The sequence below is a fragment of the Rhinatrema bivittatum genome, chromosome 2 (genome assembly GCF_901001135.1).
Source record: "Rhinatrema bivittatum chromosome 2, aRhiBiv1.1, whole genome shotgun sequence".
Classification (NCBI taxonomy): Eukaryota; Metazoa; Chordata; class Amphibia; order Gymnophiona; family Rhinatrematidae; genus Rhinatrema; species Rhinatrema bivittatum.
This window is the reverse complement of record NC_042616.1, coordinates 591,560,461-591,588,185: the sequence shown is the minus strand read 5'-3', so window position 1 is coordinate 591,588,185 and position 27,725 is coordinate 591,560,461.

Genomic DNA, 27,725 nt, shown 5'->3' with positions numbered 1-27,725 from the left:
ACGTTGCATTCGGGATTCGTATTCATCGGGAGCAGATACGTTGCATTCGGCAAGGGGGCCCCCGATACATTTATACGTTAATTCCTATTCTTTTCCCCGCTAAAATTAAATTAACTACAACCCCCACCCTCCTGACCTCCCCAAGACTTACCAAAACACCCTGGTGGTCCAGCGGGGGGTCAGGGAGCCATCTCCTGCACTCACACCCTCGGCTGCTGGTTTCAAAAATGACGCCGATAGCCTTTGACCTACTATGTCACAGGGGCTACCGGTGCCATTGGTCAGCCCCTGTTACATGGCCATCATCGCCATCTTGTGCTCCTACCATGTGACAGGGGCTGACCAATGGCACCGGTAGCCCCTGTGACATAGTAAGGGCAAAGGCTATCGGCGCCATTTTGATTACTGGCAGCCGACGGCCCGAGTGCAGGTGATCACTCCAGGTACCCGGTTGGACCACCAGGGACTTTTGGCAAGTCTTGGGGGACCCTCCTGAACCCCACAAGACTTGCCAAAAGTCCAGCAGGGGTCCGGAAGCGACCTCCTGCACTCATGCCGTCGTCTGCCAGTAATCAAAATGGCGCCGATAGCCTTTGCCCTTACTATGTCACAGGGGCTACCGGTGCCATTGGTCAGCCTCTGTCACATGGTAGGAGCAAAAGATGGCGCTGATGGCCATGTGACAGGGGCTGACCAGTGGAACTGGTAGCCCCTGTGACATAGTAGGTCAAAGGCTATCGGCATCATTTTGAAACTGGCAGCCGAGGGTGTGAGTGCAGGGGATGGCTCCCGGACTCCCCGCTGGACCACCAGGGAATTTTGGTAAGTCTTGGGGGGGGTCAGGAGGGTGGGGGGTTTGTTTAAATTGGCTCCTTTAGGCGGCCAAATAATTCAGCGAAGATTCCTTGTATTCGTGGGGAATCGCGATACGTTTCGCTTCCCCACAAATACAACGAATATGGCCCTATACGTTGCGGATTCCCAATTTGTAGGGAACAAATGCACACCTCTAGTAGATGGTCATTGTTGTTAGAAATTGTGGTATCTAAAAAGTTTATTCTTTCTGTGGAATAGTTCATTTTGAATTAGAGTGAAGGATGGATTGCATTAAAGGGGGTGAGATTTTTTGAGAGTCTCTTCTCCCTGTGTTCAAATCATAAACATGTCATGAATATACTGGTAATATCTGAAGGGTCTAGTCTGATATTTATTCGAAAATGGCTCTTCCAGTTCTACCATGAAAAGGTTAGCACGCTGTGGTGCCCTTCCTGTGCTCAAGGCAATGCCCATGATCTGAGGATAGATATCATTCTTAAAGCTGAATTAGTTATGTGGCAAGATGAATGTCATTATTGTTTTAATAGTTTCTGGTGTGTATTAGTGATCCAGGGCAGATGTCTTTATAAATTTATTATATGTAGTTATGTCATCTGAATGGGGAGTGTTACTGTATTATGATTCTGCATCCATTGTCACCAGGAGAGTGTCAGGTCATAGCTGTTCACTGCTCTTTAACTTATTTAGAAAATCTGTTGTGGTCTTGTAACAAGCTGTTTGTTTTGTAAAAAAAAAAAGGTCTTGAGAATGCACTCTACAGTACAGATAATTAGTTCCTCTGTGAGTGTGCCATTTTTAAAGACAGGAAGAAACACTGAGTGTTAGTAGAAAGAGAGGGGAGAAAAAATCCTATATGACAGGCAAAGACAAAAGGTAAGAGAAGAGATTTTTAATATGGCAGAAGATGTTGTGGATCAGGTTATAAGATGTCAAGCTAGAAAAAGGATTCTGGGACCCTTAGCTGTACCGGGCTGCATGTCAACATTTTTTGTTACTTAGAACTTGTGGCAGATTCTGTACGAAAAACTATTATTTCCAGATTTTGGGTGTCATGAACTGTTGTTATCTGGGGAACATTTAATATGTCAGTATCATAGCAGATCCTTCCAGGAATAGTCTTCTGTCAAGGAAAAAAACTATAGAGTTTGTTTTAGAAACTTGTAAGAGACAAATCTCAAGCTCTGCATGTTGTCAGAAGTAGTGGCCAATAGTCCAATGCCCAGACTTTGAGCAAGGAGATAGGGGTGAGGAGGATGGGGAAGAGTTCACAAGAATAGGAAAGACTGATGCACAGGAAAGTCAACTTCAGTGTTGGAGTAGGCTGGAATCTCAGATAAATGAACCGACTTTTTAAAGAAAAATCTTCCAGAAGACTGTTTGACTGACTGTGTTTGCAGCTTGGGACCTGAACGCAACAGGAATCTCTTCATGTTAACATTTGGTGGACAATGAAGTAAATTATGTACTTTTAATTGCATGCTTTGGTGAATATAAACACTTTCTTATCCAGTAAAGAGAAAGAGAATTAATTTTTACATCATTTTTCTCATACAAATTTTAAAAGATTTATTTCTGCATAAGCTTATCATGTAAACAGCATAAAACAGAAAGACTTTTGTTACTTTCTGAAACCATTTATCATGCTGTGAATTTTCACTTAACAACAAACTTCACACCTTGTAACAAAGAAAGGCCTCTGAGATATTTCAAAGGTGTTATGCTCAGGCTTGTGAACCCTTGGCTGACGGGAGGATGGTATACCTTTCGGAGGATCCGTAGGTTCTCTCGTCGGGTGGCGAGGCAGAGCAGAAGACGGGACCAGCTGACCCTGCGCACTGGAGACTGAGGCGACTGCGGAGGCGGATGAAGAGACGAAAAGAGGAGCTGCGTCTTCACCACTGGAAGTCTGTGGTTCCCCCAGGAGGAGCCCGTAGGGACCCAGACCGCTGGGACTTAGGCGGACCTTTGAGAGGTCAGGGTGTCGGTGCAAGGGCTGACTGGAGCTTCACCCTGGAAGCCCACGGTCCCCCCGGGAGGAGCCCGTAGGAACTCGGGCCGCTGGGACTTAGGCGGGCCCTTGGAGACAGTAGTCTAGAAGGAGTCCTAGGTCGAGTGCCAGAGGGTTGTTGCTCACCAGTCCAAGGTCACACACCGAAGGATCACCACTTGCCAGTCCGAAGGTCACACACCAGAGAATCACCATAAGCCAATCCGAAGTCAGGAACCGGGAACACCAAGACGAAACAGGAACAGGATCCAAAGCTCAAGGAACTCACCAAAGCAAGCAGACCAGACAGCGCTGGAGGACATTGCCAAGTCACTGAAGGAGCAGAGGAAGCTTCCCTTTATACTACCTCTGCCTAGGCTGATCAGAAACAGGTGAAGCCAATTAAAGGGATTAGGTCCCTTTAAATTTGTAGAGGAAGCGCGGCCTCGCGCCTAAGGATGGCGGCGGCCATCTTGGATTTTCCCCCGCCGAGGAGAGACGCCGCTGGACGCCACGAGGGGGGAGCAGGACAGCTCCCCCTGCAGCGGGCAGCACCGGAGGGCACGTGGGAGCGACGGCCCGATTTAGAGCCCTCCCCCGGGGCTCCCGCGGCGAGGGAACGCCACGGAAAAGGTAGGGGGCCGTGGTCGTGGTGCGCCACGGCCGTGGAACACAACAAAAGGGGCATTTTTACAATTGGTAATAAAAAAAATTTCAACCGAACATATACTTTCAGACGTTTCAGTAACATTTTCCCTACAAGGACCCATCTGGATGAAATTTTTATGGAAGAAAGTGAGAGATATATTAAGGCAAACAGAAGGGAAAATGGAATAAAGGAATTGTAATGGAGAAAGACACCAACACATGAAATCAAGTCAATCATGAATTTATATTGCAATCAAACAGCTGCATTCAGAAAATCAGCAGGAATTACAAAGAAATTGGAAATAAAAAGTGGTGCAAGGCAGCAATTTGTTTTTTTTAGTCTTTTGGATTGTTTTATTTGCAGCCTATACTTGTGAAGATGTAGTTTCCTATGTATAATGTTAACTCTGGAAGCGTGGGAAGCCATAAACATCAATGTCTTGAAGAACATTTGATATGCTAATGATATGGTACTGCCAGCATCTAAGAAGGAAGACCTCCAAGAGATAATAAATAGATTATGCATAGCTTGTAAAGTCTACTGAATGAGCACATATATGAAGAAGAAAAAAATTATAATAATCATAAGAAAATATCAGCACAATAGAAAGATTTGTTGAAGGAATGAAATTGGAACAAATGAAAGGATATAAATATGTAGGTAGTAGGATCATGGGAAAAGGAAACTGTTTAACAGAAGTAAAAAACATAATGGGAAAGGAAAAGTTAAGACTAGAAGAAGTTTCTTAGGAGGCATTTAGATTTAAAGATACAGAAAATCTACTGTGCCTCCATCTTCTCAGAGGTAGGATACATATAGTATATGGTGGCTATAGAAGGATTCTGAAAATTAGCTGGAAGGAAGTCATCGAAAACGAAAGGGTGCTACAGATGAAGGGATAAAGAAGAAGAACTCTGGTAGAAGACCTGAGGAAAAGGAAAATGAGATTTGTTGGACATGTACTCTGAGTTTGAGGTGGCAAATTAGCTAATTCAATGCTGGTAGGCATGATATAGAGGGCAAAAGAGATAGAGGAAAGAAGGAAAAGTCTAGGATGATGACATTGAGAAATAGTGAGGATTTGGAAACATAGACAAAGTAAAGGAAAATGGAGCATAGAGCGAAGGGATGCAACATATCTGCCAGGGCAGCATTTGAGAAGAATGAATATAATACGAGAGAAACAAGGGAGAATAAAGGCATAGAGGAGGTACCGTAAATATTATAGATGTGCAGCGGCGTTCTTTTTCATTTTGTGGTCAGGTTGTTTCATTTTTAGGGCCATTTCGTGAGTTAAATGGTTTGGGGTAATGTTATTTCATTTTATTCCAATTTCGGCATTAGTGTGCACTAACTTCTGGTTACCGCACACTATTCGGGTGTTAACATTAGAGATGTGAATCGTGTCCTCGATCGTCTTAACGATCAATTTCGGCTGGGAGGGGGAGGGAATCGTATTGTTGCCGTTTGGGTTTTAAAAATATCGTGAAAAATCGTTAAAATCGTGAACCAACCCCCTAAAACCCACCCCCGACCCTTTAAATTAAATCCCCCACCCTCCCGAACCCCCCCAAATGCTTTAAATTACCTGGTGGTCCAGAACGGCGGCGGTCCGGAACGGCCCCCTTAATTGAATCCTTTTGTCTTCAGCCGGTGCCATTTTGCAAAATGGCCGCCGCAAAATGGCGGCGGCCATAGACAAAAACAATTCGACGCAGGAGGTCGTTCCGGACCCCCGCTGGACTTTTGGCAAGTCTTGTGGGGGTCAGGAGGCCCCCCCAAGCTGGCCAAAAGTTTCTGGGAGTCCAGCGGGGTTCAGGAAGCGATTTCTTGCCGCGAATCGTTTTCCGTACGGAAAATGGCGCCGGCAGGAGATCGACTGCAGGAGGTCGTTCAGCGGGGGTTCCGGACCGCCTCTCCTTTCCCTGAATTGCCTTTTCGGGCATAATGCACACTATCGCAGTACATAATGCACGGAAAAAAGGTATAGTTATTTCTGGTGTGAATTAGGGACTCCATGTTTTCTTAAAACCCTCTAAGGGGGTCATTTATCAAAGTTTTATATGGTGTTTTCGCATGCATGCATTAAGGCATTTTTGAATGCAAAAAACACCATTAATGCATGTGAAAGCAACTATACCTTTTTCATTTGTGTAAAGTCATGTGATGGGGTTTTAAGCTCTTCAAGTGCCAATGAGAGAGAGAGAGAGAGAGAGAGAGAGAGATGAGAGAGAGCCATGATTCGTACGGAAAATGGCGCCGGCAGGAGATCGACTGCAGGAGGTCGTTCAGCGAGGCGCCGGAACCCTCGCTGAATGACCTCCTGCAGTCGATCTCCTGCCGGCGCCATTTTCCGTACGAAAACGATTTGCGGCGGGAAATCGCTCCCTGACCCCCGCTGGACCTCCAGGAACTTTTGGCCAGCTTGTGGGGGGCCTCCTGACCCCCACGAGACTTGCCAAAAGTCCAGCGGGGGTCCGGAAGGACCTCCTGCCGTCCAATCTTTTTCGTCTATGGCCGCCGCCATTTTTCGGCGCCATTTTGGAAAATGTCGCCGGCCGAAGACGACAAGATGCAGGAGCAGGAGCCCGTTCCGGACCGTTTCGTACGGAAAATGGCGCCGGCAGGAGATCGACTGCAGGAGGTCGTTCAGCGAGGCGCCGGAACCCTGGCTGAACGACCTCCTGCAGTCGATCTCCTGCCGGCGCCATTTTCCGTACGAAAACGATTCGCGGCGGGAAATCGCTCCCTGACCCCCGCTGGACCTCCAGGAACTTTTGGCCAGCTTGTGGGGGGCCTCCTGACCCCCACGAGACTTGCCAAAAGTCCAGCGGGGGTCCGGAAGGACCTCCTGCCGTCCAATCTTTTTCGTCTATGGCCGCCGCCATTTTTCGGCGCCATTTTGGAAAATGGCGCCGGCCGAAGACGACAAGATGCAGGAGCAGGAGCCCGTTCCGGACCACTGCCGTTCCGGACCGCCGCTGGACCCGCAGGTTATTTAAGTTATTTGGGGGGGGTTCGGGAGGGTGGGGGATTTAATTTAAAGGGTCGGGGGTGGGTTTTAGGGGGTTTTAGTGTGCCGGCTCACGATTCTAACGATTTATAACAATAAATCGTTAGAATCTGTATTGTATTGTGTTCCATAACGGTTTAAGACGATATTAAAATTATCGGACGATAATTTTAATCGTCCTAAAACGATTCACATCCCTAATTTATATATCTATAGGAGGCCCACATAGTAACTCGAGGTGAGGTTTAGATATTAGTGTAGGGGTTAGGGGCCACTTTGACATTCAAAGTGAGATGTATGAACAGAACAGTGCTCTCTTGTGAAGATTTGATGGCTTTCGGAGTAAGGAAACTCACCCAAAGTTGAGATTTGTGCAATGTTCTCTCAACCTAGCTTGAAGGACTCTGTACCTGGGCTAACATCAAGATAGCACAAATTGTGATAAACTGCCTATTACCATAAAACATTAGAGATGTGCAATCGTTTATCACGAATTAGGCAATTACAACGAAATTGCCTAATTCGTCATGGGTCGGGGGCTCCGAACCCCAAAAAGGATTTTCCCTGAACTTCTGGGAAAATCCTTTTTTCGGGTTTGTACGGGGAGAGGGGCACTTTTTAAAAAAAATTAAAAACCACCCCAAGCATTAAGATTAACTATAATACAACTACCCCCCCATCCCAATCCCTCCCCAAGACTTACTAACATCCCTGGTGGTCCAACGGGGTCCCGGGAGCCATTTATCCCTCCATGGCCCGGCATGCCAGCCACGCTCAAAATGGTGCCGATAGCCTCTGAACTACTATGTCACAGGGGCTACCGGCACTATTGGTCAGCCCCTGTCACATGGCCATCGGCGCCATCTTGTGCTCCTACCAGGTGACAGGGGCTGACCAATGGCGCCAGTAGCCCCTGTGACATATTATGGGCAAAGGCTATTGGCGCCATTTTGATTACTGGCAGCCGACAATGAAATTACTCCTGGACCCCTGCTGGACCCCCAGGGACTTTTGGCAAGTCTTGGGGGGGTCAGGAGGCTATTGGCACCATTTTGATTACTGGCAGCCGACGGCCCGAGGGCAGGAGATCGCTCCGGGACCCCCGCTGGACCCCCAGGGACTTTTGGACAGCTTGGGGGGGCCTCCTGCCTCCCCCCCCAAGACTTGCCAAAAGTCCCTGGGGGTCCAGCGGGGGTCCAGGAGCAATTTCGTTGTCGGCTGCCAGTAATCAAAATGGCGCCAATAGCCTTTGCCCATCCTATGTCACAGGGGCTACCGGCGTCATTGGTCAGCCCCTGTCACATGGCCATTGGCGCCATCTTGTGCTCCTATCATGTGACAGGGGCTGACCAATGGTGCCGGTAGCCCCTGTGACATAGTATTGGCAAAGGCAAGCCATTTGTCCCTCTGTGCCCGGCGCCATTGGTCAGCCCCTGTCACATGGCCATCGGCACCATCTTGTGCTCCCATCTTGTGCTCCTATCATGTCACAAGGGCTGACTAATGGCGCCGGTAGCCCCTGTGACATAGTAGTTCAGAGGCTATCGGCACCATTTTGAGCGAGGCTGGCACGCCGGGCACGGAGGGACAAATGGCTTGCGGGACCCCGCTGGACCACCAGGGATGTTAGTAAGTCTTGGGAACGGATCGGGATGGGGGGGGGGGGTTGTATGTAATGTATTAAAATGAATTTAAATGCTTGGGGTGGGGTTTTTTAGCTTTGTTTTCCCGCGTCGTTTTTTGGGCTGGTTTTGGTTTTCCCTGTTTAGGTTTTTTTCGGTTTTCAAAAAAACTAAACAAGAAAAACCGAACTTTACCACGAAGTATCCGAGTCAAAAATGACCCGGTAGAAAAAAATGAGGCACATCTCTATAAAACATACCCCTTTTCCTATCACATGCAATATTTAGTGCATTTTGATAAATCCAGGCCTAAGTTAGTAAATTAATTGTATTGTATGACTGTGAGTTTAATAAATATACAGTATACAGACTAAGTTATTGGAATTTTAATATTAAAATATTTTTTGCTTTTTTGACTTACATGTATTGTTCTATGTCTCATGTTTAAATATTTTTTTTTATATTTCCTTAAAGGTCAAGAATGAGCAGCAATTGCCAGTAGCAGCGGTGCCATCGACAACTGTCAGCAGTCGGTCAGCCGTTCCAGGCCCCCGCCCTCCTGTGCTTCCTGTAGGAGCTCCTGCCTGTACTTGTGGTATACAGGTTGATCTCCTGCAGGAGATCCTGCAGTATGTACAGGAGTTAAGGGCAGAGTTCAGGGTATTGAAGAGGAGGGTAGCAGCCTTGGAGATCTCTCTGGAACAGAGGGCAGTGGCATCACATGAGGAGATGCCAGTGCCCTCTGCTCCAGAGCAGGATCCTCCTGAGATGCGACCCTTTTCTCCAACACCCTGATTTTTGCACCTTAGGCCCCATTGTATCTAAATGTGTATAATATATATATATAATTTTGTTCTATATGATTTTTTTACAATAAGTAATGTAAAATGAAAACATAGATTCTTTTGGCAATTTTAGAAATATTAGGGGACTAAGAGCTCTGTTGTGAAAAACTGTCCTCAGTGCATGTTTGATTACATTCATAGATGTCTTTCTATACTACTGGTAATTATTAATTAATTACTAAATTTACTAGTTACTAATCAATTATTATTATTAAATTACAGAGCAGAGATATATTTTAATGTAATAATCAAACATATTTGAGTGTTTTGTTACATGGCACTAACTCATACACTTTCACAAAACATTCTGTCAGGTTGATTTAGCACATGTTGTATACTTTTGAGCAGTATGGCTTCTGTCCATTCACACATCTTTCAAACTGGCCGATGCAATATTGTGCACTCAGGCTAGCACAATGGGTAACAATGCCAAAAATTGCTGCGTGGCCAGAGCATCCATTTAAAGTGGCAAATGTAATGCTTGCCCAGGAGCTTTATGTGATTCTGACACTGCCAGTATCCTTTGTTGTAATACTAAGTAGGAGTAAGAAAGCAGATTCATGCAAAAAACAAAACCTTTCAGAAATATACCACTGCTGGGTACTCAGATTTTCTTTTTTTATTATTATTTCTGAAGGCCTATTTTTGTTTTGCATGATTCTGCTTTCTTACTCCTGCATTAATATTATTTAGTAGTAGTATCGCCACAAACGACACTGGCACTGGCAGAATCACATAAAGTTCCCAGGCAACCATTACATTTGCCACTTTAAAATGGCACCTTGGACACATAGCAATTTTTGGCATTGAAGTGTTACTACAGACACACAACACACACTCCAGGGCATGTATATATTGTAATCTGTGTATTTATATTGTGCCGGTAATGGGATAGAATGGAAGCATAGCCACTTCTCCTGGGTGCACAATGCCAAGGATGTACATTTTATAAGCGCACTTTATTGCATTGGCCTGAACATCTTTCATACTTCATTCACACAATATTATTTTGTTTTGGAATTGAGTCTGAGAAGTTATCCTATGAAAGAGGTGACTATTTGACATTATACTGACTCAGTAGTAGTTGGTTAGAAGGAAATACATTACAAATACCTCTGTCATTGTTTAAAGTAAAAATCTTGCACTGAATTTCCAAAACAAAAATATCATGATACTGTCTAACTAAATGTGACTTAAAAAAAAAAAAAAAAGGAAAGAAGTTGGGATGGATTGCATTAGAGATGTGTGAAGCCCGAACATTTTGGTTCGGGCTTCGTTTTCAGCCCGCCGCAGGAAATGTCGTATTTCCCGCGGTTCGGATCTTTTAAATTCAGGGGGACCCATATTTTGGATTAGTACGCACTAATGGGCTTAGTGTACACTAACTCCCCATTAGTGCGCACTGACCCCGTTAGTGCGTACTAAACCCGAAAACGAATTTTTCCTGAAATTTCAGGAAAAACTCATTCGGGTTTCAGGCTCCCTGAATTTCATTGAAATTGCCTAATTCATCCTAGAATAATGCACATCCCTAGATTGCACAGAGTGATACAGACTACTGGACTGGTGCTGCTAGTAGTGTGGTGGTGACACTGGTGGTGAATCATTTACCAATGTCAACATACTACTTTACCAGCACCAGTAGTCTCTCACTCTGACTATCCCAACGTGTTTCTAAATACTATCCCGTGGCTGGATTCCACTGAACTCCCCTGCCTGATTCGCTCCAAACAGTTGTTGAGGTGAAGCAGGCAGGGAAGGTTAGAGGAATCAAGCTTCAGTGGTGGAATTTGGGGAAAAGAGGCAGAGGAACCCAGCACAGAAACGCCTCAAAGGTGGATGCTGGGGGAAAGAAGGCAGAAGAACCCAATGGAGACATGCCTCAGAGGTGGATGTTGGGGGAAAGGAGGAAGAGGAACCCAGCGGGGACATGTCTCAGAGGTGGATGTTGGGGGGAAAGGAGGCAGAGAAACCAAGTAAAGACATGCCTCAAAGGTGGATGTTGGGGGAAAGGAGACAGAGGAATCCAGTGGAGACATGCCTCAGAAGTAGATATTGGGAGAAAGGAGGCAGAGGAACCCAGCAGGTATTGCCTCGGAGGTGGATGTTCAGGGAAAGGAAGCAGAGGAACCCAGCAGGGTCATACCTCAGAGCTGTATGTTGGGGAAAGGAAGTAGAGCAGCCTGGTAGAGACATGCCTCTCAGGTGGATATTGGGGGAAAGGAGGCAGAGGAACCCAGCAGAAACATGCCACAGAGGTGGATATTGCGGGAAAGCAGGCAGAGGAACCCAGCAGAGATATGCCTCAGAGGTGGATGTTGAGGAAAAGGAGGCAGAGGATCCAAATGCAGACCTGCCTCGGAGGAGGAAGTTGGGGGAAAGGAGGCAGAGGAACCCAGAGGGACATGCCTCGGAAGTGGTTGTTGGGGTAAAGGAGGCAGAGAAACCCAGCAGAGACATGCCTCGGAGGTGGAATTTGGGAAAAAGGAGGCAGAGGAACCCAGCAGAGTAATGCCTTGGATGTGGATCTTGGGGGAAAGGAGGCAGAGAAACACAGCGGGGACATGCCTCAGGGGTGGATGTTAAGGGGAAAGGCGGCAGAGGAACACAGCGGAGACATGCCTCGGAGGTGGATGTTGGGCAAAAGGAGGAGAGGAACCCAGCAGATTCAGGCCTTGGAGGTGGATGTTGGTTAAAAAAAGGAGAGGAACCCAGCAGAGTCAGGACTTGGAGGTGGATGTTGGAGGGAAAGGAGGCAGAGAAACCAGCAGAGACATGCCACAGAGATGGATGTTGGGGAAAAGGAGGCAGAGGAACCCAACAGAGTCATGCCTCAGAGGTGGATGTTGGGGGAAAGGAGGAAGAGGAACCCAATGGAGACATGCCTCGGAGGTGGATGTTGGGGGAAAGGAGGCAGAGGAACCCAGCGGAGACATGCCTTGGAGATAGATGTGTCTGTGTGTAAATGCATGAGAGAGAGCATGGGAGTGAGTAGCCTGTGTGTGTGTGTGTGTGTGTGTGTGTGTGTATGTGTGAGTGTGTGTATGTGTGTGAGAGAGAAAGTTGAGACAGAGCAAACAATAACAAGCATACAAGCACACCCCTTATAAAGAGGTTAGCTGGCACTGCAGTGCTATAGTACTAGTAGTACAAGAGACTACTACTAGTAATTCGTTATTTTTTAATCTTTAATTAGCTTCCAAAAATACAATGTGTATATGTGTCACTTCCACCACCAATTCAACAAATGATTAGCAAGCCAACCATAATATTTTTATTTGGACTGTCTGGACTGGTCAGTCTGGCTGTGGTCACACTGGAAGGAAATAGAGAAACACTAGGGCAATATACAGGCAGCTCAGTCACACACACACACACACACACAGAGTAAAGTGGCTACCTGGCTGCTACTGCAGTGCTAGCCTACCACAAGTGTATCCCACAAGCAGCTCTGCAGATAAAAATACAGAAGGAGTTCTGCTCCACTTGAATTTGTAGAAATATAACTCAAGTGGTTTTACTGTGTGATTATTGGCTAGCTATTAACTTATTAAATGGTGCTACCACTAATGTTGAAAATAAAATTAACTCCAGTCTAGTACACAACTGACAGAGATGTTACTGCACTATGTGGCAGCAGCACTCACTCATTGATATCAGATCACCAATCTGCCACTGTACTTCAGTACATGCACACAGCAAAGGAATATAGAGATTGCCTCTATTAATGCTCAAGTTAACTGCACACACACACAGTTAGTGAAAGTGGTCAGGTGGCACTTGTTGAGTTGCTGTGACCACCAGTGAGTAACTGAATGACCAGTGGTATGTCTGCCTGCAACACCAATATCATCAAAAATATGTCACTCACTGATATGGGTCTTCTTGATAACTATACAAGACAATGTCAAGCATTGTCAAGCTAAGCATTGTCAAGCTAAGTGTAAAACATTGATAAGACAGGCGAAGAGAGAATTTGAAATTAAATTGGCCATAGAGGCAAAAACTCATAATAAAAACTTTTTTAAATATATCCAAAGCAAGAAACCTTTGAGGGAGTCGGTTGGACCATTAGATGACAGAGGGGTTAAAGGGGCTCTTAGGGAAGATAAGGCCATTGCAGAAAGACTAAATGAATTCTTTGCCTCTGTGTTTACTAATGAGGATTTTGGGGAGATACCAGTTCCGGAGACGGTTTTCAGGGGTGATGAGTCAGACGAACTGAACGAAATCACTGTGAACCTGGAAGATGTAGTAGGCCAGATTGACAAACTAAAGAGTAGCAAATCACCTGGACAGGATGGTATGCATCCTAGGGTTCTGAAGGAGCTCAAAAATGAAATTTCTGATCTATTAGTTAAAATTTGTAACCTATCATTAAAATCATCCATTGTACCTGAAGACTGGAGGGTGGCCAATGTAACCCCAATATTTAAAAAAGGTTCCAGGGGCGATCCGAGTAACTATAGACCAGTGACCCTGACTTCAGTGCCGGGAAAAATAGTGGAAACTATTCTCAAGAACAATATTGTAAAGCATATAGAAAGACATGATTTAATGGAACATAGTCAACATGGATTTACCCAAGGGAAGTCTTGCCTAACAAATCTGCTTCATTTTTTTGAAGGGGTTAATAAACATGTGGATAAAGGTGAACCGGTAGATATAGTGTATTTGGATTTTCAGAAGGCGTTTGACAAAGTCCCTCATGAGAGGCTTCTACAAAAACTAAAAGGTCATGGGATAGGAGGCAATGTCCTTTCGTGGATTACAAGCTGGTTAAAAGACAGGAAACAGAAAGTAGGATTAAATGGTCAATTTTCTCAGTGGAAAAGGGTAAACAGTGGAGTGCCTCAGGGATCTGTACTTGGACCGGTGCTTTTCAATATATATATAAATGATCTGGAAAGGAATACGACGAGTGAGGTTATCAAATTTGCAGATGATACAAAATTATTCAGAGTAGTTAAATCACAAGCAGACTGTGATACATAATTGCAGGAGGACCTTGCAAGACTTGAAGATTGGGCATCCAAATGGCAGATGAAATTTAATGTGGACAACTGCAAGGTGTTGCATATAGGGAAAAATAACCGTTGTTACACGATGTTAGGTTCCATATTAGGAGCTACCACCCAGGAAAAAGATGTAGGGATCATAGTGGATAATACTTTAAAATCGTCAGCTCAGTGTGCTGCAGCAGTCAAAAAAGCAAATAGAATGTTAGGAAGTATTAGGCAGGGAATGGTTAATAGAACGGAAAATGTCATAATGTCTCTATATCGCTCCATGGTGAGACTACACCTTGAATACTGTGTACAATTCTGGTCGCCGCATCTCAAAAAAGATATAGTTTCGATGGAGAAGGTACAGAGAAGGGCAACCAAAATGATAAAGGGGATGGAACAGCTTACCTATGAGGAAAGGCTGAAGAGGTTAGGGCTGTTCAGCTTGGAGAAGAGACGGCTGAGGGGGGATATGATAGAGGTCTTTAAGATCATGAGAGGTCTTGAACGAGTAGATGTGACTCGGTTATTTTCACTTTCGAATAATAGAAGGACTAGGAGGCATTCCATGAAGTTAGCAAGTAGCACATTTAAGACTAATCAGAGAAAATTCTTTTTCACTCAACGCACAATAAAGCTCTGGAATTTGTTGCCAGAGGATGTGGTTAGTGCAGTTAGTGTAGCTGGGTTCAAAAAAGGTTTGGATAAGTTCTTGGAGGAGAAGTCCATTAATGGCTATTAATCAATTTTACTTAGGGAATAGCCACTGCTATTAATTGCATCAGTAGCATGGGATCTTCTTAGTGTTTGGGTAATTGCCAGGTTCTTGTGGCCTGGTTTTGGCCTCTGTTAGAAACAGGATGCTGGGCTTGATGGACCCTTGGTCTGAACCAGCATGGCAATTTCTTATGTTCTTATGTTCTTAAGCACTTCAGTTACTGCTATAGTCCTCTCTCTGCTCTTTAAATGTTTTATTAAATTTGAAAATTTGACACTGGTGATGTTATTGGTCCAGATGTCTCAGACCATTGGCAACTTGCTTGATTGTAGAGCCCAGGCCAAAGCACAGAGGATAGGATATAATAACAAGTTAGAAAAATAATGATACTCTGTGGCTACTAATGACTAGCAGCTACACTAGCACCTCCAGTCCAGTGCACTAATGCCTGAAAGATTAACTCTGCAGCACTTACTCACAGAGATCAGTATTGCATGCACTGCACAGAAAGCACCTACCTTACAAGCATTGGTGGCTAGGCTAGGTTACTGCTTCTAAGTGGCTAGCTACTAGCCCTCAACAAGACCGCTATTTTTAGTATTAGTAAATCAATCACCAGTTGCAGCTAACACTGATTGATTGATATAAATAATAATTTTTCTGCTTTAGAAACTGAAATGAATGGATCAATGAATAAAGAGCTGTTGTTTTCACCTCAAACCCCACAAAACAAAAGCAGCACACTAGCAGAGAATCCCTTATTATATAGTTAGCGAGTAAACCGGAGTGAAGGCAAAACGCTATACTTCGGTATATAAAAAACCCCAAATAAATAAATAAATAAATAAATAAAAATAGGAGCGGATATAAATATATAATTGGCTAATTCAAAAATACTTAATCAATTACATGTTCCTTTCATAAAAAATGAAGCAGGATTGGAAAATTAAAAGTATGTATGTGCACATATACTCATAATATTTAAAAATGCCAGGACTCCCTTTTCTAAAATGCACAGAGATTGGCAAATTCAAAATATCCACTAGCATTTGGCCTGCCAGTGCCTGGTAACAAGAATAAACAAACATAAACAAACAAACAAGTTCTAGTCAGGGGATTGATGTCACAGGACTAGAACTTTTTGCTTATGTTCACTCATCTTGTTACCAGCACTGGTTGGTCACACCACCCCATTCCCCGATAAATACTTCAACAGTTAAACATAAACACCACCTCAGTGGGAACCTTGGCAACAGAAATAAATTACAAGAAGACATCCAGTGGCAATACAGATTCATACCTATTGCCAACGAACTGCTCCCTTGAAAGACTAAAAGTATCAATTTAGTAACATTTTCCGTTACTGTGCACTAACCATTGTTGGAGCACACTTATTGGGAAGAGAAGATGAGTAGGACAGTCTTTCGAATGTCCGGTATTATGTGTTTGCATGTTTAGGACCTTTTTATGAAGTGTATTGGAAGTTACATTTTTTTTAGCAACATTGTTTTATTGTTTGTAATGTTACTTTCTATGTGTTTTAATTGTAACATGACATGATATAAACCGATATGACGGCTCTGCCAAATACTGGTATAGAAATAAAAATAAATAAAAATAAATAAATAATATAGTTACTGCACACTAACAGCAATTACTGTGCTATATGAGTGGAATTTACTGCGCACTAATCGTTGTTAGTATGCACTAAGACAGACTTACTGTGCAATAATGGGAATTACTGCACAGTACATACTAATGAAACATACTGCACACTAATCGTTGTTAGTGCACACTAAGGACCTTATTTTCTAAATGTATCACACGCGGTAAGGGACGTTTCGCACGCGAAAATGGGGGCGGAGTCGGCCCCGGAAGAGGAGGAGTCGGGTTGTCACCGGGGCCGACTCCGCGAAGCCGCCGCGGACAACGAAAAGGTAAGGCCCTTTTCACGTCCTATTTCGCTCCCAATAGCTACACCTCCTATGGTGGCACTATTGGGTGCGAAACCGGCAGCGATCACACCGCAATGGTGCGATCGCTGCCAGCTAGGGCAGGCCCGCCCCCCTGTTTTGGCCCCCCGCCCCTCATTCACTAAAGTATCGCAGGCCTGTGATACTTTAGAAAATGAGGCCCTAAGATAGAATCACTGCGCACTAATGGAAATAACTGCACAGAACCTACTAACAAAACATACTGCGCACTAACAGTAGTTAGTGCGTAGTAAGACAGAGTTACCTCACACTAATGGAATTTAATGCATAGTATGCACTAACCGGAAATACTGCTCACTAACAGTTGTTAGTGCACAGTAATACAGAGTTACTGTGTAGTGTGGGATAACACAAAATACCATGTTTCATGAAATTTCGGGGGGATTTGTTTTGTTTTTCAGAACACACACCTCTAGTAAATATGGGAAAGTTTTTGGTATGTGATGGCACGCCAGCAGCCCCCTGGCGCGTGCAGATTTACGCCTGCTTTCAGCAGGCGTAAATCTGGCAACAAAGGTAGGGGGGGTTTAGATAGGGCTGGGGGGTGGGTTAGGTAGGGGAAGGGAGGGGAAGGTGGGGGGAAGGTGGGGGGAGGGCGAAGGAAAGTTCCCTCCGAGGCCGCTCCGATTTCGGAGCGGCCTCAGAGGGAACAGGCAATGCACGCTGGGCTCGGCACGCACGGGTTGCACAAATGTGCACCCCTTGCGCGCGCCGACCCCGGATTTTATAAGATACGCGCAGCTATGCACGTATCTTATAAAATCCAGTGTACTTTTGTTCGCGCCTGGTGCACGAACAAAAGTACGCCCTCGTGCAAATTTATAAAATCTACCCCATAGAGTGGAGTACAGAAACACTTTTCTCAGGCAAGAATGATTTGTTCTTAGTTTGGATACACTTATACCAAACATTTTTAATGGTTTTTTTTTTTTTTACATTAATGTCTATGGGATTCCATTAGCGAAATATAGAGATAATGCCTTAGAATGCCCATCCTACTACAGGTCCCAAATAAATTTGCATGACAAAGTCAAAATGAAGTCAAATATGTTTGGAATAGCTAAAGAAATATTTACAAATGATATCGTCAAAAAATCCATTTTCCTTTTCTCCATCTACACTGGGGGCTGTATAGGGAGGACAAATTTCCACAATTCAAGTACTTTTGGTCACATTTAAAGGAAGCATTCCAGGGGGGGCATGTTCATGTCAAGGAAGAAAATTATACAGGCAGATTGGATTTTTTTACCTAAGGGAGCCAAATTTTCAAACAGCCTGCATAGGGCTGAAGTCCACATGTGCAAACTACATGCAGATTTCAGCTCTAATTTTCAAAGCAAACTTACGCACGCAAGGCCTCTTTAAAAATTAGCAGGACCATGCATAACTAGAAAAGTAGAGAGCAGGTATAAAAAACGTCTCTGCAAACATTTACGTGCAGACTTTCAAAAGTCCAAAGTGCACATGTAAATGATTTCTCCACCCATCCCAGGAACACCTTCAATTCACTTAAAAGAGAGTGCAAAATCACATCTGCATGCACTTTTAAGCTTACAACTCCTAGGGTAATTTTCAACAAGTCTATTTGCATAAAATCACATTTTCTCTGCATATATGCTTTTGAAACCTACCCCTACATGTGTTATTTCTGTGGAAAAAGAGCCCATACCTGAAGGTGCAACAGATAACAGGCACGTTGTTATCTGTTGCAAGTTTCAAGGAGAAAGTAGGCTCATAATCTCTATGAAAACTGGGGCCAAGTCCATGGTAAAATGTACCTGTGGACTTTTCCTTGATGCAGACAATGTGAAACGCACCCCCTTAATCTGTTGTTTCCAAACTGTTAATTTTCAGAGTTAACCAGAGAATGGTTATACTAAAAAAAGAATCCAATCATTTCTCTACAAGTAGCACACTTGCTTACATTGATATTATTCTTGCATCAATGCACAGTTTGTATGAAAGCAGATGTCAGTTAGCAGAGGTCTAGACTTTATTTTTGCATCATGTAAGGTTTTTTCTTTGTATCAGATAACTAAGCAACATTCGTAAGTTTCCTGTCAAATTACAGATATTACTAAGGAGGCTATGAATTCCTTTAAAATTAATTTGGCAGAAAAAAAATTGAGGCCTGGCTAAGTCCGAGTGTTTCAATTTCTTTTTAAAATGCAACTAACGAAAATTGAAATAAGAGATGAATTTCTAGTCTAGTATGATTAGAAAAATAGTTCCAACAACAGGACAGCAAGGGACATGAATTCCTCTGCAAGCCAGAGCTCAAGCAACAGTCCTGTGTGCTTGAGCTCACAGGAGAAGGTAACTTTTCCAAAGCAGGAGTAATTGAGCTTTGCTCCTGCCCCTAAAAACATCAGATTGCAATGGGGTAAGGTAGGGAGGCTCCTGCAGGGAGGGGATGTCTGGGGGTGGTACAGTTTTTTTTTTTTTTGCAGCAGCAGCCGCTGGGCAATGTGCAAACAGCATGCATTTTTTTTTAAATTTATTTTAAAGATTTGTATTTTACCTATAGCAGGCCTGCTCTGCTAGGCAGATTACAGCAAATACATATAAGAATAAACCAAACAATTGCAAATAGTGTACATCATTTGCACGCAGCTCATGACACTCGCAGTTAGCATTCTCTATGTGCAATTTGGGCTGGGACATAAACCTCACTGGTACAAACATGACCAGCACAGATCACAACCAAAATTGTCTTCTATATATCTGGATGCACATTCACTGCTGAGTAACATCACGGCTTACGCTGGCTGCTACTCTGCTTATAAATGATGTGAGTTTTATTTGTAGCACTAATAAAAAAAAGCAAATGTAACAAATTATTAGTTTGAATTATGAAAGAGATAAAATACATGCCCAACAATTTAACAGATAACTCTGATCCACCCTTATAGCATTGGCCAGTAGGAAATATTTGTATCCATGGCAACAGGTATTACAAATTTACTGCATTGTTATCAACAAAGTCCCAATGGACTAATGTTGAAGGCTGGAGTACAGCTTCTCTTTCATTCTTGTAATATTTTCTTCTATTACCTTGCCCTACAGATATATATGTAACAGCAGGTTCAGTTTCTCAAGGTTTGTTTCTTTATTAGATAAAATCTAGCAGATATTTAAGTATCATAAGTATGCAAGCTTCTTCCAATTAAATAGATTAACATTTAACATGCTTTGGCAATTTGGCATTTGACTTACAGAAGTAAGGTAATATATTTTCCTAAAATATTCATAGGAAATAATTTTGAAATGGTTACATGACGATGTCTATTTTCACAGTTCTCTTTATGTGAGCAAGAAAAATGCACTACTACATTGCTGTGAAATATAATTTCTAAGATGTGTTGTGGTACATTTTTTCTTAAAGAACTAATCATTCTATGTTAAAGAGAAGAAAAAAATAAAGGTCTCATATAATGTTAATTTATGACCATAATCTGTTTCCTTAAGTAAAGTAGATTATGATAGTTCTTACAAGCTGTAATATGGATTTTAAGTACGTTCTCCAGCAGGGAAATGTGTGTGTAACTGACAGAAATCCCAGGACATTAAACACACTACATCAGTATTGGTAATGATATTTGACTAAAAATCTGTAGTGCATTTTTTCAAACTCAAAAGAACAATATGCAGTATTATTCCTTCTCTTTAAAGTACTGGTGTTATCATCTGCTTTTATACTATCTGATAGAAAGCAATATTACATTATGCTAAAGCATGAAACTAGTAGAATTATTAAAAGAAGCTTGATTCACCAGAATTGTTTAGGTGTGAGTCAGGTTTTGTTGAACAGTAGCTATTGTAAGAAAATATAGTATATTTGTTTCAACAACTGAGATATTCTGCTGAGGGCCTCTTTTTCTGCCACCAGCTCCTGGGAAATGCCAGCAGTACCGCAGGTCCTCTACTTCTGCCAACGGCTCCAGGGAAACGCAGTCAATATCGCAGGGCCTTTTCTTCATCTGCTGCCGGCTTCTTCTTCCGCAAGACCTCGCTTTTGCTGGCGGGAAGGGGGAATCCCACCAGCACGTCACTTCTCCACACCATCTCAGGACCTTTCTATATATATTGGTGGCAATGGCACCCCTCCCTCTCTTGTCAGCCAGGATGGACTGCCCCTCTCACTCCCCCCTTAGTACGCCACTGATACTGCAAATACCTTACACAAATATATGACTTACGTATGAGGCATGGCATTGATACTCCATAGATGTCCTCAACTAAACACACCCCAAATCTTTTTGATCAGCCTCCTCACTGAGTCACTCAAATATGAAGTCTATTTGTGTGTCTCGCAGATGCCTCTGATGGCAAATTATTTACTCTTGCCTCAGTCATCAGTAGCTTCAGCCCAGAAACCTGCTGCCACTGCTACGCAGCCTCAGCCATTTCTACAGGATAACTTATTGTTTCTCTACCTTTATTTGCACACATGAAGGCAACACTCAAATCTAGAATGCCATCGTGGCAAGGATATACAGAGAAATCACTCAATAACAAGAAGTTTCACCAAGAACTAAAGGTGCCTACTTTCCAGGAAACATAAATGTGCTTGTCTGCATTCCATGGATCAGTAGATACACCCTGGTCATTGTCCTTATGTTCTCCTGATATGACCTGAAAATGTGTGGACAGAATACCAAACAAAAATGTTGTTTGAAGAATACTTACTCGCAGATAGGAAAAGGTTTCTCTTTCTGTAGATGATAGCAACATCTGCAAAACATGAAAGTGGTAAAATCATGAGGAGAGATCTAATGAAACATACAGTGTATGCAAATCTATCTCATGCATAATCATTGTGGCAATCCTGAAAATCTGACTGAATAGGTGTGCCTCCAAGAGAGGGTTGGGAAACAATGACTTAAATATCTAAAACTGTATACGCTAGAATGGTCTATAGAAGAGAACTTCAGGGACAGAGTAGCCAGGTCCCAACTCCAGTCCAGTAGCCCCTGTACTGCTATGGAGGAACAAGGTCACCTGGTCAGAGAGCATTACCCTGGAATAGCAAGAAGTGATTCTGTAGCAAGGACCTGCTTTCCAGATGATGCATTATCCTCTCCCACTGAGGATGAGTCTCCAAGGGATAGTGCCTAGGAGGAAAGGGTTAGGTCAGCCATCATAGTTGGTTATTAAATTATTAGGAATGAAAATAGCTGGATGGCTGGTGGACATGAGGATCACATGGTAACCTGCCTCCCTGGTGCAAAGGTTGAGGACCTCATGCATCACCTAGATAAGATTTTAGACAGTGCTGGAGAGGAGCTAGCTGTCAAGGTTTTTGTGGGCACCAACAACATAGGAAGGTGTGGGAGGGAATAATTTAAGCTCTTAGGTAGAAAGTTGAAATCCAGAACCTCGAGGGTAGCATTCTCTGAAATGCTCCCATGCACAGGACCCCACAGGCAGGTAAAGCTCCAAAGTCTCAATAGAAGGATGAGACGATGGTGCAGGGAAGAAGGCTTTAGTGTTATCAGGAACTGGGCAACATTTTGGGACAGGGGGAGCCTATTCTGAAGGGATGGGCTCCACTTTAATCAGGATGGAACCAGGCTGCTTGCGCTAACCTTCAAAAAGGAGAAAGTCAAAGCATTATCTGGTTGTCCCAAAATTGGGAACTGAGCAGAGAGAGGGTATTAAATTATATTTATTTATTTAACATATTTAACATTTTATTTTGCCTCCTCCATTGAATGTACAGGGGGGATTAGAATTTTATATACCACGTCCACGTGCGCACGGGGGGAACCGCGTGCACGTGGAGGCAAGCTCGGGCCTTTGAAAATCTACCCCATAGGTTTCAAAGTTATTCTGGATTTAATAATGTCTCCCAAATTTCTTGTTTCAAACTTGATTGGTATATGATGATTCTCATATTTCAGATAGTCAAAGCCAGCAGTGGGGGGTGTCTACCAGCCCACAGTATATTAACTTTATTAATATTTAAATTCAAACCATTTGCTTTTAAGCAATGTTTCTATTCTATTTTCTAAAGAGGTACATATACATTCCAAACAAGCTTTCAATGTTCAAGCACCAGCTCCTTAATGGCCTCACGAGAATGTGAGTCCCATTGCTTTCTCCACCTTCTTTCACTTTTTCTAACTTGCCTTCCTTAAAGTATCCAGCTTGTGAGAAAACCAGGGGCTTTCTTACAAGATCATTTAGTTTGCATACCTTCTTTAGATAAGGAGGTGTTCCACATATTTACTAATTGAGAAGCATCTTGATCATCAAGTTACTCATCAACTAACAATTTTTTATACTCTGCTAGCCAAAGAATCTTTAAAGTCTCACTTTCTAAAGATCACCTAATTAACATTTTTGGTCCTGACTTGCAACAGCAAATACTTGGTAGTTTGTTCCTTCATTGGCTTGAATTAAGAGAAAGGAAAGGCCCGGCCATAACATATTTAATGCACATCTTCCCTCAACTTTCCATTTGAGCAAAATAACAAATCTATAATATGACCAGCTTTCTACATCACAGCTGAAATCAATTGAGTCATATTAGTCATAGCCGTTATTGATGTAAATTCTGAGGTATAAACAGAGAAAAGGTCATCTATATGTACATTAAAATTGCCTACAATTAGAAATATTTCTTTTTTATTGTCTATGTGAAATGCTATATTGAAAAGTCCACAGAGACTTTCTGTTATATGTTTCTGTGTCATGCTGCATGCATCTAGTAACACATTTAACAATGTAAAATATGTCCCTGGTCTGATCCTCCTGCCCTCCCTCCCTTCCCATCATAAATATTTTAAAATAAAGAGCCCCACAGTTCATCTCCCTATCTTATCGTCCTCTCTCCCTGATGGAGCATTTAAAAAGTAATTGCAGGAATTTCCTGCCTCCCTCCTGTCAAAAAAAGGATAAGAGAACTGAAGGATGCCACCCCCTCCCCCATGTCCAGAAAAGGGCATGAGAGCAGCAGAGGGGTTTGAATATTTTACCTCATTATTGCCTCATTCATTAAGCTGCATTAGGCCATTTTTCAAGCGAGAAATGGCCTACATGATGATCATGTGAGATATTTGAAATATCTTGCAATATTCCAGGCCCAACATAGCATGTCAAGCCTGGAGTAACACGAGATAGTTAGCTCACTGCTACTTTGCTAGTGCTTGTTAATTATTACTACCCTAATAGATTCAAATCAAATAATGCTACTTGTCTAAAAACTCACAAACCATGTTATCTGATTTGAAATCAGCTACAACTCAATATTTGTTGCTAATTTTCCGTGGGTACATCGGTATGTTAATACATTGCCCTATGTAGCTGTGGCCTATACTTAAAGGGGCCATTCGGCTCTGTGTACAGGCCACTACCCCCTCCCCTGTGAGTAGTAAAATCCCCGGGGGGGGGGGGTTCTACATAGAACCCCTGTCCCACACCCCTTGGCCACAGAGGTATGATAGGGGCAAAGGCAGAGCAGTACCATTTCAGAAAATGGCTGCCACCTGGGCTCAGAGCCTAGGGTCTATTTGGGCCCCACTGCACAACCAATGATGCTTTTTTAGATAAGGAGTGGTCTGGTGGGTTGGGGGTTAGGGGTTTGCTAGACCACCAGAGATCTGTATTTATGTAAGTAGTGGGTCCTAGGAGTGGGTGGGCATGGTCCACTGGACCACCAGGTCATTCTTTTTACAAAGGGGGGGGGGGGGTGATGAGGTGGGGAGGTCCTGGCCTCCCTGCTCCAGGGGTCTGGTTTTCTTTGAAAGCGGTGGAGTTGGGGGGTGGGATTGGGTGTTCCTATAGGTATAAAAAGTATTTAATTTTTTAAAACATTGGGCTATCTAAAAGGGCAGCCCGGGGTAGAGACAAGGGGATCTATGCAGACCCCCAAGAGTTGTATTACTTTGAGGGGAGACATTCTCATGTTAAGTGACCCCTTTAAGTGATGGTGGCCCCACAGGCCTGAGTCCACTATTGTGTGTGATTAAGGGAGGGCTTTTGCTGCTGCTGTATTTTCTCCTGTGGGAAAATACCGCAATTTATGGTATTCTCCCATGGGGAAAAATACCACAGCAGCCACTAAGCACTAAGCAGTAGGATGATTACCACACTGCGGCTTGGTTATTTACCAAAGTTTGGTGAACATCATGCCATTTTTTATGGTGTTGCTGGGCATCTTTTCAAATTGTAAAGATGGTCAAACAGAATTTACAAAAACATACCCCCCTTATTCAGTAAGCCACAGCATTTTCATGGGGAAGAATTCTGTATCTTAGTGAATGAGGGGATATGTTTTTGTAAATTCTGTTTTGCCATAAATACAAATTGGAAGGATGCCCAGCAATACCATGAAGACATAGGCATCAAGACTCATGGACAACAGCCTCATTCGTTTTGGTAGTTGTTTAGATTAATAAATAGCTTGATGGTAAGACATAGGGGGATAGAATTGGCCTGTGTGTGTAGGACTAAGTATGAGAATGTGTATGCTAATCAAACCAGGAGAGCAGTGAGCCAGAGGATGACAAAAAAACTGACTTAGATAGAGTGATTATCCTACACGAGGTCAAGATTTTGCTTTAGTACTAAACACCAGAAAAACTGGGCTAATTGATTCTTGAATGGGTTAGTTGATTCTTATCTGACATTAATGACTAATAACAGCATTGGGATTTTCCATTCTCTTTCAGTCTGTCCACTGAGCTGACTGTGTTTAGCTATCCCAGGGGCATAAGGTAGATAGAGCTAGAGGTAGAAATAGCGTGGTCATTTTGAGTTAGGTTCTGAAGAGTGAGGAGCTGTTTTACTTTCTCTCTGCTGAGTTGGGCTCACTAACCCAGCTTAGTCTCTTTTCTTCCATTTTCGAGGAGATTCCTCATCAGCACATTCCCTGTCTGAAAGGGTCTGCCTCCCTTTTGAAGAGAGAGAGATTTTTGTAGATTTTGGTCAGGTTTTTGATAAGTTTTTTCTTGTTCTGGGGGAACACCCTGTGCTTTGGAGAGGGGTAACACCTCCAATCCTGAGAGCAAGGGTTAGAAACTTGTGAGCAACCCCTCTTCTCCCTAGAGGATTCAAGACCAGTGACAGCACTACCCAGTGCGGGATATTTTGGATAGAGATTTAGATTTTTCCCTTTTTGTTAGTGTGGAGATTTTATTCCCACCCCTTTGCACAACTTGGAGAAAGGAGACAGCTTTTGTTAAGACTGGAACATCAGGTTTCTCACCCAGAGAGGTCACACAGAGAGGAAGGTGAGATGGGATTTGTAACATCAAGATTTGGAGATTCCCAACTGGATCTCCACCACAAAGGGATCAAGACTCAGGCTGTGGGCATCAGACTGAACTTTGGACTCAGGTTGCACAGTTGAGGACACAGTGGCAAGCTCCCTCCCAGGAGCTAGAGAGAAGGATACATGCACAATGTAAATAGTTCCAATGTACAGTTTCAAATATGGAATGTTTGTGGGACAGTGATTGAAACTTTGGAAATAAACAGTCAACTTAAGTTAAACACTCAGTCTGAGTCCAGCCTGTTTGTCCCTAAAGAAACTATTATTATTATTATTTTTAATTTTTATATACCGGTGTTCCTGTATGGCATACAAATCACAACGGTTTACACTGAAACATTGAAACAGAGAAAAAGAATTTGCCCGGAGGCGTTACATGGAACAAGGGGTATATAAAACTTGGATAAGAACATAAGAACATAAGAAATTGCCATGCTGGGTCAGACCAAGGGTCCATCAAGCCCAGCATCCTGTTTCCAACAGAGGCCAAACCAGGACACAAGAACCTGGCAATTACCCAAACACCTAGAAGATCCCATGCTACTGATGCAATTCATAGCAGTGGCTATTCCCTAAGTAAACTTGATTAATAGCAGTTAATGGACTTCTCTTCCAAGAACTTATCCAAACCTTTTTTGAACCCAGCTACACTAACTGCACTAACCACATCCTCTGGCAACAAATTCCAGAGATTTATTGTGCGTTGAGTGAAAAAGAATTTTCTCCGATTAGTCTTAAATGTGCTACTTGCTAACTTCATGGAATGCCCCCTAGTCCTTCTATTATTCGAAAGTGTAAATAACCGAGTCACATCTACTCGTTCAAGACCTCTCATGATCTTAAAGACCTCTATGATATCCCCCCTCAGCCGTCTCTTCTCCAAGCTGAAAAGCCCTAACCTCTTCAGCCTTTCCTCATAGGGGAGCTGTTCCATCCTCTTTATCATTTTGGTTACCCTTCTCTGTACCTTCTCCATTGCAACTATATCTTTTTTGAGATATGGCGACGAGAATTGTACACAGTATTCAAGGTGTGGTCTCACCATGGAGCGATATAGAGGCATTATGACATTTTCCGTTTTATTAACCATTCCCTTCCTAATAATTCCTAACATTTTATTTGCTTTTTTGACTGCTGCAGCACACTGAGCCGACGATTTCAATGTATTATCTACTATGACGCCTAGATCTCTTTCTTGGGTGGTAGCTCCTAATATGGAACCTAACATCGTGTAACTACAGCAAGGGTTATTTTTCCCTATATGCAACACCTTGCACTTGTCCACATTAAATTTCATCTGCCATTTGGATGCCCAATCTTCCAGTCTTGCAAGGTCCTCCTGTAATGTATCACAGTCTGCTTGTGATTTAACTACTCTGAATAATTTTGTATCATCCGCAAATTTGATAACGTCACTCATCGTATTCCTTTCCAGATCATTGATATATATATTGAAAAGCACCGGTCCAAGTACAGATCCCTGAGGCACTCCACTGTTTACCCTTTTCCAGTGAGAAAATTGACCATTTAGTCCTACTCTCTGTTTCCTGTCTTTTAACCAGTTTGTAATCCACGAAAGGACATCGCCTCCTATCCCATGACTTTTTAGTTTTCGTAGAAGCCTCTCATGAGGGACTTTGTCAAACGCCTTCTGAAAATCCAAATACACTACATCTACCGGTTCACCTTTATCCACATGTTTATTAACCCCTTCAAAAAAATGAAGCAGGTTTGTTAGGCAAGACTTCCCTTGGGTAAATCCATGTTGACTGTGTCC